This window comes from Anser cygnoides, chromosome 1 (genome assembly GCF_040182565.1).
Source record: "Anser cygnoides isolate HZ-2024a breed goose chromosome 1, Taihu_goose_T2T_genome, whole genome shotgun sequence".
In the NCBI taxonomy this organism is placed as follows: Eukaryota; Metazoa; Chordata; class Aves; order Anseriformes; family Anatidae; genus Anser; species Anser cygnoides.
In genome coordinates this window covers 115840018-115853385 of record NC_089873.1, presented here as the reverse complement: position 1 = coordinate 115853385, position 13368 = coordinate 115840018, and the positions used below count along the sequence as shown (strand labels likewise).

The window sequence follows — 13368 nt, the reverse complement described above, 5'->3', positions numbered from 1 at the left end:
CTCAGGACCTTCAGGTCATATTCTTAGACCCGAAGGCAGTGTGGTCCAAAGCCACTGTGCTCCCAGGGCAGTTCTCGGAAGTAAGGGAGCGTGTGGTCTGCTGTGATCGGCGCACTACCTGGTACCCTTTGGCATCGAGAGAGTTAAAGGTCCTCGGCACCCACCAGCCCTGGTCTAGGCAGTGTCTAAAATCAGTCCTAGACCCGCTTTATTTTTTCCTTAAAAACAGGAAATGGAGCCCTGAAGGCTTTTCGACTGGAGAGAGAGTGAGGAGGGGGTATGCTCACTCTGCCCATATCCAGCCCTGAGCCTGACCCAGACTTGGGGGTCTCTGTGTGTGTTTTTTTTTTTTTATTTCTTCTCTCTTTTTTTTTTTTCTATTATTTTGGCAGACTTTTTGGAATGTCTGGGAGCTAAGGGCTTTGCTTCATGGAGCAGAATTCTGAAGCAAGAAAAAGAGAAAGTTATAGACTAAACCACAGAAATGTAAACATGTCTGCAGCTAAAATAACTCCACTTTCATTGAAAACACTCCTCGCTCACAATCAGACTTCTGTGTGCTATGCTCAATAAAACTGCATGCTAATAGCAACCAATTAATACATTATGTAGTTCTGCTTTAAAAACTGAGACGCTTTTAATTTTTTTTTATTTATTTTTATATCTTTTTTTTTTTTTTTTTTTTAATTAAGGGAGTACTCGGGTTCTCTGCATTGTACGCCGGCTCTCGGCGCTGACCGCTGGCTGAGAAGCGCCGGGGTGACCGGGCGGAGGGCGATGCCCGGAGGCCCGGCGGGGGTCGAGGCGTGCCCGAGGGAGGCCGGGGCAGCGCGGCGGCGGGCAGGAGCGGCGCCCCGGTAAGGAGCCCCGGGGCGGCGAGCGGGCGGGACGGGACGGGACGGGATGGGACGAGACGGGATGGGATGGGATGGGATGGGACGGGATGGGATGGGATGGGATGGGATGGGACGGGACGGGACGGGACGGGACGGGACGGGACGGGACGGGACGGGACGGGGCGCACCGCCGCGGTCCTGCCTCCTCCCGCCGGGCTTCCCGCTGGCGTGTGCGCTGCGTGTGTTGCGTGAGTGTGCGCTGCGTGTGTTGTGCGTGTGCCAGGTGAGCGCCCTGCCAGGGCCCAAGGCTGCTCCCCGCTCCGGGTGCGGCCCCTCTCCATCCATCCCCTCTCCAGAGCCCGGCTTGAGGCGTTGCCCGCACCCTGCGCTTGTCCTTCAATTTCCCTGCTCCCTCTTTATTTCTCTGCACCCCGGAGCCATTTGGGCAGAGGCCAGGCGTAGGCTTCACGTCGGGTCCCCCCAGGACCCGCACTCTTGTTCTGCCCCGTCCAAACGGCCCCGGGAGGAGCAAGCAGCCGCGCCGAGCCCCTCTCGCCCCGTTCCCTCCCCTCGCCGGTCCCGCTCACCTCCAGCTCCGCCCGGCCCCTGCCGCCCCCCCCCTCCCCCCCCCCGTGCGGAGCGGGGGGCGCCCGGGGGAGGGCTCCGGAGGGCTGCGGAGGGAGGGTCAGGGGGGTCCCCGCCGCCTCCTCCCGCAGCCCGGGAGGTGCCGGTGCCCGGCGGGCAGCTCGGGGCCGCCCCGACGGCGGCGGGGGAGCCGGGGAGCGGCGGGGAGCGGCGGGGAGCAGCAGCTGCCCCGCTCGGCGATTGGAGAAACGAAGAGGCGCACCGAGCCCGGGGCCAGCGCTATGGGCTGAGCCCGGCCCGACTCCAGTGACTCACTGCTCTCCGCAGCTCCGCCAGCCCCAAGCTCGCTCACTCCCTCCTCGCTCACGCTGCCGCCGGCCGCTGCCTTCCTCCCCCCTCCCCTCCTCCTCCTCTTTACCCCCTGGCCGCCCCGTCCGGGCCCCGTCCCCTCCCGCCCCATCCCCGCCCGTCCCCCGACCCCTGCCCGGCCCGGTAAGTCCTTGCCCCCGGCCGCTCGGACGTGTCCCGGCGGTGGGGGGCCGCGACGGGGCGGGAATGGGGTCGGGGGATGAGGGGTGGCTGGGGGCAGATGGGTACGGGGGGCAGCGAGGGGCGGAGGGGGGCGAGGGGCTGCGGCACCCCGAGGCCGGGGGTCGGGGCGGCAGCGGGAGCCGAGCATCCTCCTGCGGGCGCCGGTTGCGCAAACTTGCCCTTCCCTTCCCCGCCGGCTTTATTTTAGTGCGGTGACACTTTCGTTTTAAGGCATTTGCCTGCTGTCTCGTCGGGTGTCAGGCTCCGAAATACCCCTCCACACTTTTTTTTTTTTTTATCCTTTTTTTTTTTTTTTTCTTTTCCTGGTTTGTTATAGCGGCGTTGGTGCCTTTCTAATTCTTTCAGCAGTTCGTCATTCAATTAACTAACACCGAGACTGCCTTTTCTAAAAGCTGGCTGGTTCTTGGATGTAGGAGAACCTTCGGTTACCTGAGTTGGTCCGATGAGGGTCGGAGGTGGTTGTGGCACTTTTTAGAGCAAGCGCCTCGATACAATAAGCAGAGCTCTACTTTGGTGACCAGATGACTTTCCTGTAGACTTTGGAGTGTGCATAATCTTATTTGCAAAAGCTGAAGTTGCAAGTTCTGGCTAACATAAACTTCCATTCATTGTTGCCTTTACAGGGAACCCGCAGTATAAATAAACACTTTTTTTTTTTTTTTTAATTATTTGTATTCAAAGTGTCATTCTCCAAATTAACACTCTCCGCTTCAGCTCTAAAGTAATAGTTTGGAAATCACATTCTACTCGTGTAATTTTGAGTCCATTAGGAAAACCAGGACAGGTCTCTGAACTGCACATGGAGAAATGTCACATTCCTTTGGTTTAACCCTTTAACCGCTTCCCTGGTTTCATTGAAATAAGTGAGGTAGACAAAGACAGCTTCTCAATAGGGCATGAAATGTAACCTTTCATCAGGATATATGCATCAGGTGTGTGATTTCAAACACACCTGAGTGATATGGAAAGCAAGCAAGAAAAGGGTCTTTAGACATTGTTTGACAACTTCCTAATTAAATGGAAATAAATAAAGGCTAAACAAACTAAGCCATACTTATGTAGGACAAATATATTTTGATATTGATTATCTTACCTATTTTTAAAGGACGTTAAAAAAAGTGTGTATTGAAAGGGTAAAGTCAGCTCTTATTTTCTTTCGTGCATGTATGTAGGCAAACAATGGCTAACATGCTGTACAGTTCTTTGAAAAAAATTTGCAAGAAAAAAATCACTACCTCCAAAAGCATTTCAGGATTTAGAGCTTTGAATAGCATCTGTCCCCACCTCCCACAATTGAGTCCCCAAAGTTAAACAAATCCTATAGTGCTGGATAGAGTTACATGTTGCAGGAATTTTATAAATGATCTGTCAGTATGAGTCCTAGATGTGATTAGTTGGACTTTTTGCTCCTGAGGTGTTACTCTGTTTGGCTTATAATTTATGTAGATTTGATTCCTGAAGATATGTTCTAATAGACATCTATTAGGCTTATTTTTCTTCCAATGGTTTATAAGCAGCATGAACCACGGGGCTTTTCTCTCTATTTTAAACTAAGTTTGAGCTCTTTGTCAAACGCCAACGCAATTGGGGCGTATGAGTCCATTGAGCAGTTGTAGTGATACGAGCCATAAGCTTAAAATACAGATTGTTACAAATTCAGAAGTAGTGTCTCTGATCGCAAGTACAATCATTTGTACATTAACAGGCTAGCCCTTTTCTATCTGAAATTGCAGTTTGAATGCTAACACAATTGCTAGTGTTCGTTTTATGATTACACCCCCCAAAGAACAGTATTTTCGCCTTTGCAATGTGGATGTGTCTGTCCTACCTGCTCTTCTGGGGGAAGTTTGTTTTCTGTGCACGCATGGAGCTGTGTAAACAAACACAAAATCCCCTGATGGTTGTTTGTAGTCCAGTTGGTTTGAACAACATCACATGGGCAAAATACCTAGCTACCGATGAGGCAAATCCTCTCCCCTTGCACCCTCTACAGAGCACCAGTGCTTTTCTAGCCAAGTTTGAGGCTAATTGCATTGGTTCTCCTTCTGCAGAGCAGTTCATTTTGACTGCTTAATTGAGGTCCGTGTATGCAACGGTTTCTCCTCTTCATTATATGCCCTCCACAGAGGTTCAAAAACACATGAAAAGCTTTTGCAGTGCTATTGGCATCTGGTAGCTCTGAAATGTTACATTATATTTCCTTCCTTTCCTTGCCTCTGCATTACTAAACACTTGAGTTATTAGCAGGTAACAACAAAATCATTTAAAACTCTTGGGCAGAAGTGAACCCTTTCCCTTGAAATACCTATTGGCTTTCTTTCTTTCCTTCTTTCCTTCTTTCCTTCTTTCCTTCTTTCCTTCTTTCCTTCTTTCCTTCTTTCCTTCTTTCCTTCTTTCCTTCTTTCCTTCTTTCCTTCTTTCCTTCTTTCCTTCTTTCCTTCTTTCCTTCTTTCTTTCTTTCCTTCTTTCCTTCTTTCCTTCTTTCTTTCTTTCTTTCTTTCTTTCTTTCTTTCCTCTTTTTCATTATCATGAGCCTTGTTATTTTCTTTTAAGTGAATATGTTATTTCTGGGGGAAAAGACAGCTGTAGGGTCAACAATATTTCTTTTAATCATGCAAACAGTTTTGTAAAAGTCTCTGGCCTGAACTCTAGGTGGAAGTTGCTGACATGGGGGTATGGTCAGAGAGGGCTCTTTGGGCCTGATCCTTACCAGCTATGGGCTCTGGTGCAGGCTTAGGCTTGAGCATCCAGTGCTGCATACCGTGTTGTCCTGCTGCACAGCAAAGGTAGGCCAGGGATTAGTTTATGCAGCTTTCCCATACAGTTGATTTTAAATGCGTTTGTTAAAAAAGTAAAAAAAAGGTTTTGTTGGTGATATTTTCAGCCTGTATTGCAATGATGTTTGCCTTGGTTTGCAAGAATTACCTTGTGTGCAATAATACCACACTGGTTTTCACTGTGCCCACAACAGGCCACTTTCACAGCCACTAGAATATTTTTGATTTCCCAGTGTGGCTCTGGTCATGCACTTTTAGTCAAGCAAGTTTCCCTGTAAAGTTGAGCATCACTTTGTCTTTCGCCCGGGCTGAAGGCTTGAGTCACAAGAATTTGTGTTACTTTGGCATTTTGAATGTAATGAAGTAAATGGAGAAGATCTAATGTATTTCCTTCACAGTGTTGTTAACTAGTTTAGGTAGAAAACTGGCAGTCTCAAATTACTTTGCTAAATTTAAATGTCACTAAAAAGCAGGCAAAAGAAAAAAAAATTGAAGGGTATATCTAAATATGGAGTTGCGGACATATCTGTTATATTTAAACTCCATTTTAACCTCTTCTATTTATATGTAGTGGTATGTGTATAATCTGGAGGGCTTGATTGAATATGAGAAACAGCAATTTCACAATGAAATGCAAAGAGTTTATTATGCTGTAGATGTAGTGCATGTCCATGTTAATTGGTGTATATACAAAAACTAAAATGTATGCAGTGAGAGGTTTTTATGTTGTTTAAGAGCTAAAATGATATTTGATCTAGAGAAAACATGCCGTTTGCACAGTCTGCTTCCCGCACTTCTGTTGTAAGTGTATCTCCTGTTAACCTCAGTGGCACTTTTTCTTTGACAGAGTGTGAGACTATGGTGTAGCGTTTGTTTTCATGAGCTTACCTTTTCTGTGGCACATTCTGAAACACCGCTTTTTAATTTGGAAAGCTCTCATGGGAAGTGGATTGTTCTTGCATGCTGCTTGCATCAGATGAAATCCCTCCTTGGCACAACTTCATTCCAATGAGAAAAACTTATTCCAGGAACAAAATAGATAGTTATTTTTTTGTTTGATAAAGCATCATATAAATATTAATTGTCTGCCCAAAGAGAAAACAATAAACATGTGTTTTCATTTTAGCTGGAGATACAACACACTTTGATAGACAGGGGTTCGAGAGGAAGGGCCTCAGCTTGCAGCCACACAAGCTGTTCAGCTGAACTCCGTGTGACCACTCATGTCTGGGAGCTTGCTTTTGTGCACAACGGGTTGGAAAGCCAGGGCTTGCTGTTGAATTGTGATCTTTTGTTTTGATTTGTTTTAATGTGCACACTAAGTGATACGATATCCAGGTGCTTATTAAAATGTCTTGACAGTAGCATTGCTTTCAGCCTTCTTACTATCTGCTAAGCGATGCTGTGCTGCTGCTGATCCTTCCAGCAGAGAGAAGCCCTCAGACTGCCTGTTTGCTCAGACGCTGTGTAATATTGGTAGAGCATTAAAAAGCAGCTGCCCCTTTCAAAACGCTGCTCATGCAAATGAATCTCAACTTCTGTTGTGTTTCAGATCTTCTGAATTTGTCAGGTAGTCTGTGGCTTTGAACTACACATACCTAATTAGCTGCTGACTTAAAAAAAGGGTTGGTTTGTAGGAAATGATCAGCACCGGCAGACTTTGCAGTACTGCATCGGGCAAGTTAAGCAAATACAAGCTCAAATGTGGTTTCAATCAATGATGTAGTTTAGACACCCAAGTTTTCGAGTTTCTGCAGGAGGTCTGTAATGAAACAGGCTTGTTTTCTTTTCACCTCACGAAGAAACAGGAACAGGAGAAAAAGTCTGTTGGACTTTGCCCTGGCTGAAGGGCCAGCCACTGCTTGAGAGCAACTCTTGGAACCAGACTGGATGGGGCAGCACGAAGGTCTTGGGGTGCATCGCTACCAAGTCAGGGAATGCTGTCAGTGGCTAACACACACACCTTCAACTCCAGTGAGGAGGTCAGGGCTGTTCCTGCAACACTTGGGCTGCTAGCTGGGATGCAGCCGGGTGGTAGCAACAGTCCTGAACTAAGGCTGTGCAGGTGCAAGAGGGTCAGGAGAAGATACTCTTCTCCATTAACCTCCCCTCATCCCAAATATGCTGCCTGCTGAGTAAGCTTCTTATACTTCTGCATTATACCATGCTACAAGTGGTCTGTAAGGGTCTATTTTTCCTAACACTGGGCTGTTAGTAAATGTGCATCGGAATGTTTCTTTTTCATTTTTCTACTGCTGAGTGTGGTGGGCTAGGACTAGCAAGAGGTTTGCAATATTCAGCAAAATATTTTGCAAAATCTGATCGATTTCTTCTAATTTGTAAGTCATGTAGGTTTACCAGTTTGCACTTTTCATAATGTCTTCTGACTTTGCATTGAGTTTATTACTTAGTTTTCAGCTTATTAAGCATGGATGTATGCAATATCTTTGATGTGATTTGTCAGAAGCACACTTTTCCAAGAAGTCACATACATTTTTTGACATTTAATAGTTGTACTGTATGCAGTTAGTGTGTGATTTGTTTTAGTACATTTGACTGTATGTGTAAAAATAATACAGATTTACTGAGCTGCACAAAGTACCTTTGCAAATTGCTGTTATGTAATGAGAGCACAAAAACCAAACAAACATGTCAATTGAAGAAAATATACTTTAGACAAATCATTTCTATCATTGATTATATTTTTATTTTCTGTGTAATTAAAACAATTAAAAGGTCTTTAAAAAGAAAAAAAGCTTAATAGCTATACAGAAGGGAAGTCTGAAGCAAAATTCAGTTTTCTAAGAAGTCTTTGTCAGTTCTGAATGAACTCTGTAATAAATTTTAAACCTGGTGTTTTAAAGTTCTGTTTATAAAATGGACTGTTCTCTATAGAGTTCACAAATTATACAGAAAAGATTTATAGTATAACTACAAAAGTAACATTAATACATTGCATAACAACTTGTGCTGAAACTAAACTGCAAACGTTGCTTGAAAAAGAAGCTGATTTGCAGGACCCATGTGAAGCAGGTATGGGAAAAGTTACCAATCATTTCTCCAAAGAACTACTGTCGCACTGATTTTTCTGACTGTAGTTGGCTCTTCAAAGCTTTACAGAGTTTTAGACACAGGTCTGTGCCTGTGGCATTAAAAGCAGGTTTGAAAAAGAAAAAAAAAAAAAAGAGAATTTGAAATCAAATGAAGACTGGTAGGCATTTTTTGCCTTTTCCCCAGTTTCGTTATATTTGCTTAGAATGTGAAACTGGGAACTCGGATCAGTACTTTTCATTCCTTTGCAGTGTTTATAAGTTCTCTGGTATTTTTATGAATTTATAGCAAACAGTCTGTAACATGCTTGGTATCTCTAGCAATCAGGACAAGCCAAATCATCTGTCACCAATATGTATGTCAACATCCTGAAACCACAAAGAGCACCTCTTAGTAGGCACAACCAACGTTTCATGTCACTGAAGCAATTTATCACGCTCTTGAAATGAAGAGTGCAGAGAAATCTGAGATTTGGGTTCGTCCACCTTCTATGCAGAGAAGTCAAATTTGCTGTAGTGAACAAGAAAAACTGCTTTGTGAGTATAGGATTCACCTCACCTAGCTGTAGCCATCTAAAAACCTAGCAACTAGTGGACGGTAATTGTGTCAGCTCCCTCCCTAGCCGGAGGACAGGTTAATCTTGCCAATCTGAGACAATCATGTCAGTCTGGGAAAGTCCCTGGGAAGGCAGCCTCTGTCCATCAGCTGAGGTGGGACTGCTGCTGGTGTCACTAGGTGTCTTGGCCATCAGCTGTCTGCAGTTAACTGCACTGAGTTCTGCGTCCAGGGATTGAGCCAGGCTCCAGCAGCTGATCTTAGGGAGACAGAATGAAAAACATAAATAAAAGTACAGCAGAGAGACCAAATGAATGTTTTACAGTCTGACTGGGAATTAATCTTATTGCTATTTATTATTTTCATTTTAAAGTTGACCCGGTACATAACAGTTTCATTTTTACTGTCACACACTTTTTACTGTCCATTTTTATCACCAGTGATAGAAGCATTAGAAATAGCATTGGAAAGCCTTTTCATGCTTTCTGCATGGCTGTCTCTTTTTAACTCCATTTGAAAAAAATAGAAAAAAACAAACACCAAAACACAAAAACATTAACTGTATTTTTTTATCATTAGAATAAGTTAGGAATGAATACACCCTGCTTTCTATCAAGTGACCATTATGCTCATGAAGGAAAGTGAAGGAAAGGTGATACACCCATACAGGTGATACACCAGGGATACAAGGATGAAATCTCCAAGAGTCCAACTTTGGCCTTGGCTGCAGGAGCACAGAGCGGAGATGCTGCAGGGTCAGGTTTACTGCTGGTTGTGGGGACAGAGGGAAGGGGAGTTCTCCTCCTCTCCCATCCCGTTTGGTTATCAACACCCTCTGTGATAAGCTGTGTGTGGCACAGGGCAGGAAAAATGATGGACCGCGGTGCTGCCCCTGCAGCCACCCTCGGAGGCACATCCAGCCCTCGCTCCTGCACCTCATGTGCTGCTCACAAGTTCCCGTGGGTTTTGGTCCAGTGTAGGATTTATATAACTCCCCACTTGCTGTGTTGGTTCTGCAGGGCTAAAGAGGAGTGAGAAGTAGTAAAAATCTATTTTGGTCACTAAAGTAAGCAGACATGAGTCAGAATACTCACTGGGAACAGATCTGCTGGATGAAAAGGTGCCATTTTTACATAGTCACTTCTCTGACCATGCCCTTTAAACTCTTACAAAAATAGAGTACTTTCTCTGGCACTTCTCTTGGAAAGCAGAAATGTGTGTTTGCTGCACTTCAGTCCTTGCTTCAAAACCGGACAAATTGTGTGCAAGTTTTGTAATGCATATGTAACATATGTTTAACACCAGGGAAAATAGAAAGAAGGCATTTGGATTTTGTGGGGAGGGGATTTGGGTTTGGATAGTTTTAACATTTGTAGTGGAAAAGTGTGATTCCCAGTTCCTGTCTGTGAACGGTTGGATGAATTCTGTTGAGCTTTCTGCCCTGATTCCCTCATCCTCATCCCCTGATGCCCTGCATCCTCACTTCTCTGCAGAAGTACACTTCTGATCAGTAAACTTGTGCAGAGCACAGTGAGACTCCTTTTGACCATCGACTCTGGGTTCCTCTTGGACCGTGCAAAGTGAGTGGTCTGAGCTAAAAATGAGCCTGAAACCACATTGACGTAAGCCGTCAATGTTTATGGACCTGCGAGGAAACAAATCATCACTGGCAACCAAGATCCTGAAGTGGTACTGTTGATGTGCATGTGAGATGATGATAATATCCTTGTGCCAGCAGGCTCACGGTGAAGTTAATTGAGCTTGGCTCTTCTGTGCCGGCTGTGGACTTTGACTCCTCCTTATTTATTGCATTGTTCAGTGGGTAGTCAGGGGAAGGACTAGTGAGGCAAAAATCTTCACAAAAAGTCACTCACAGCTAAGTAGGTGATGCTGAATTTTTAAACTCCTGTCTCATAGCCTGGCCGGTCCAACAAAACTGAGAATGAGTGGTGTACTTCATCACATCTGCATGTTTGTCAGTCCTGTTGTTCTCCTTTGGACTAGTTAATCTCTTGAAAAAAAAATCAACAAGCATGTTTAAAATATTTACCATTTTCAGTTGTTTTTACATGGGGAAAAAAGAACAACAAAACAACACAACACCAACCCATACATGCCTCTTCCTCCTCCATTCCAGAATAACCCATGAAAGAATTTGAAAACTCTGAAATGGTGTTCAGTAGATGAAAGCTCGACCTTGCCAAAGTGGCTAAAGCTTCTTTGTTGGCTTCTGGGGGAAGTGCAGAACCGTTCAGCTCAACAGTTTCTCCCTGATGTTTCCACTGGGCCTGGGAGACAGTAGAAGTATTTTCCCTGTGGCGAGCTCCTAAAGCCTTAGTGTGTCATCATGTCCCCCCAGCTACTACAGAATTTAAAGGCACTGTCTTTTTTACCACAGGAAACAAGCACTGCTTTTCCTATTGGTAGAATTTCCCTTGAATGAACTCAGAGTGTTTCCACTTTCCCTGTGTGGATTCATCTTTCCTGGATGAGGAGACTTGGGTCATACACCTGCTTACCTCCTGCTCAGTCTCTGGCCTCCTTCCAGTCCCTTGGCAGCAAGGATTCAGGGAAGATTTGCTGTCAAGGTCTCCTAATTTAATTCCTCACAGGACCCTGTAGCTTCCTATCACAGGGGAATCTTATTTTTTCTGTTCTAAATTTGAAAGGTGTTTTCGATATGATGACATTTACAGCCAAAGCGCATCACCTTTCATGCATCAGCTCCTTTTCTTAGTGAGACAGACCATGTCAGCAGGCAAGAAGAGGGAGGAAAACCACCACAGGCTTGGGACATGCAAGACTGTCACTAGTCTGATACGGTAAATAGACATGAAGACAGACCTCCCTTCTCAGCCCTGCTCACATAGTGTGGTATGGAGCTGAAGGTGCCATGGGGAAACTTTAAACTGCAATTTTTGACTGGAGCTGGTACTGGCTAGAAGTTTTCCATGATCAGACAGCCAGTGTGCTGGCTCTCAGCAGCACGGTAACAGTTTCAAAAGATGAACTCACACAGGGAAGAAGCAGCACCTCAGTGCCCAGGATCCCTCTGTTTTTAGCATAGGGTACAGCAGAGGGGTTCAGCTGGTGATGTGCCAGGTTTAGCTATGCCGCACCTGAGTGTTTTTCCACTGCTGTAAACTGAAGGTCTACCTAAAGTTTTTAAAACTTTACCCCCATCTTTTTGTGTGTATGTGCCTGGCTGTAATTTGCCTGGGGGAAGGAGGAATGAATGAAGAACTTGGCTTTTAGGTAAACAAAATGTTACTGTTGTAGTGTTATAATTACAAGCATTTTAAATTAGGTATTGACAGCCGTTGAGAGCCAGTTCTTGACTATGCCTGCTGGCAGGCAATGCAATGTCTACCAGCTCCTAAGGGGAGCCTTATTGCAGGCTGTGAGAGTAACTCATTAACCAGTTAGTCTACGGCAGTGTTACTCAACATATGGTCTGCGGGCTGCTGGTGGTCTGGAAGACATTAGAAAGTGGTCTGAGAAATGATTGCACGAGAAAGGCAGAAATAGCCCCACACAGACAGATTGACATTCTCACACTGCTGGCAGGTACATGCCTGTGCCAGCCATCCGCCCTGTGCCAGCGGGCTGTGCTGCCCCTGGTGTGAGCTCAAACGCATGGACCTTCGGTAATTGCATAAGAGGGGAGGGACCCTTAGCTTGATCAAATCAGTGTGGAGCAAGTCTTCCTCCATTAAAGTGGATGAATACTTTGCCTCTTCTTTCTTGTGTTTTCAAAGCACAGGATGGGCTAAGGGATGCTGCCTCTACGTCCATGTTGCTAGCGGTAATGAATGCTACAGGGAAATGGACGGCGGCAAGCCCATTTCCTTCACAGTGGGAGGAAAGTAGTAATTCAGGAGACCATTAAACTTTAGAAATACCTCTACAAGGTCCCTACAAAGATACACACCATTTGGATTAAAGTCCCATAGGGCCAATTACCTTGGAAGAACATAAGAACTTAAACAAAAGCTGAGTTAGGTATGCTGCCCACCAATGGGTTTGAACAAAAATGGATGCAGTGAGAAAACACTCGTGTGTATTATGAAAGTGAGAACATTTAGAGTAGCTCTGTGCAATAACCAACTTTTACTGTTCCCCCAGGATCAGTGTGTGCAGGAAATATCTGTGGCATGCTTGCTTTTCCTGGAGATGACAGCAACCCTTTGGCAACCACTTTATAATACATGCTCCATACTTTTCAAAATGTTGGGCTGTTGTTTTACGAATATGCTTTGATTTTCTGGTGCCGGAGTCTTTATGCTTTGTTTTCTACTCCTCCTAACTTGCCCATTTCCATTTCAACCTTGGATACTTCTCCCTGAGTGCCATTTGTTAGGTGCAACGGTGTCTCCATCTTTCTCAGCACTAGCATTGGGATGGGGTTTGAGGAAAAAGGGCAGTGAACAAAAGTCCCTTATGCTCCCGGCTTAAAAAAAAAACAAACATCTATGGCCTGTTCTGGTCTATGCCTGGGTGGCTGTGGGCTGCTGGAAGTGGAGAGATGACTTAACACCATGTTGTGGCTGGAGGGTTAGGGCAAACAAATTTGAAACCCTTTGTTTCAGTTACTGTTTTCTAAGAGCAGGTTGAGTAATTTGCACAAGACAGCAAAGCAGAGCTCAGTACTAGCACTGGGGTTAAAGTCTGTCCTTTCTTCAGCTGATAGACCACAGTTTTAATTGATTATTTAGCTTTTTTCAATCAGACCTGGGCACTGGAGTGTACTGAACTTTTGGGTAAAGAATCTGGAAAATAAGCCAGCCCTAAGACACTGTAGCAACAAGTTCCTGAAGGTGTTTACTGATGCAAATTACTGCATAGTTTTGAAAGTGCCTCTTCCATTTAACATAATGAAAGAACTTTCTTAAGAGGAGGCACAATAAACAGCCTGAGGTCTAACAACTGAACATGTAAGCCTAAATTGTTTTAAAATACTGCTTGCTTAAATAAGAATCATTAACGTTGTAACTGATAATGAGAAAAATGCT

The 13368-nt window shown here is 44.9% G+C and overlaps 1 protein-coding gene across 3 annotated transcripts in view; it reads left to right on the top strand.

The window, feature by feature from the left end:
* The first annotated feature begins 714 nt into the window (after window positions 1-714).
* Window positions 715-13368, top strand: part of ERG (ETS transcription factor ERG) — a 147302-nt gene continuing 134648 nt past the window's right edge. The window contains exon 1 of one of the 3 annotated variants that reach the window (XM_048071472.2): window positions 715-857. The gene's annotated coding sequence lies outside the window, so the exon portion shown is untranslated. Of the gene's footprint in view, window positions 858-1545; window positions 1914-13368 lie in introns of those variants that run through there. The other 2 variants (XM_066978885.1, XM_066978869.1) reach the window with 2 other exon arrangements.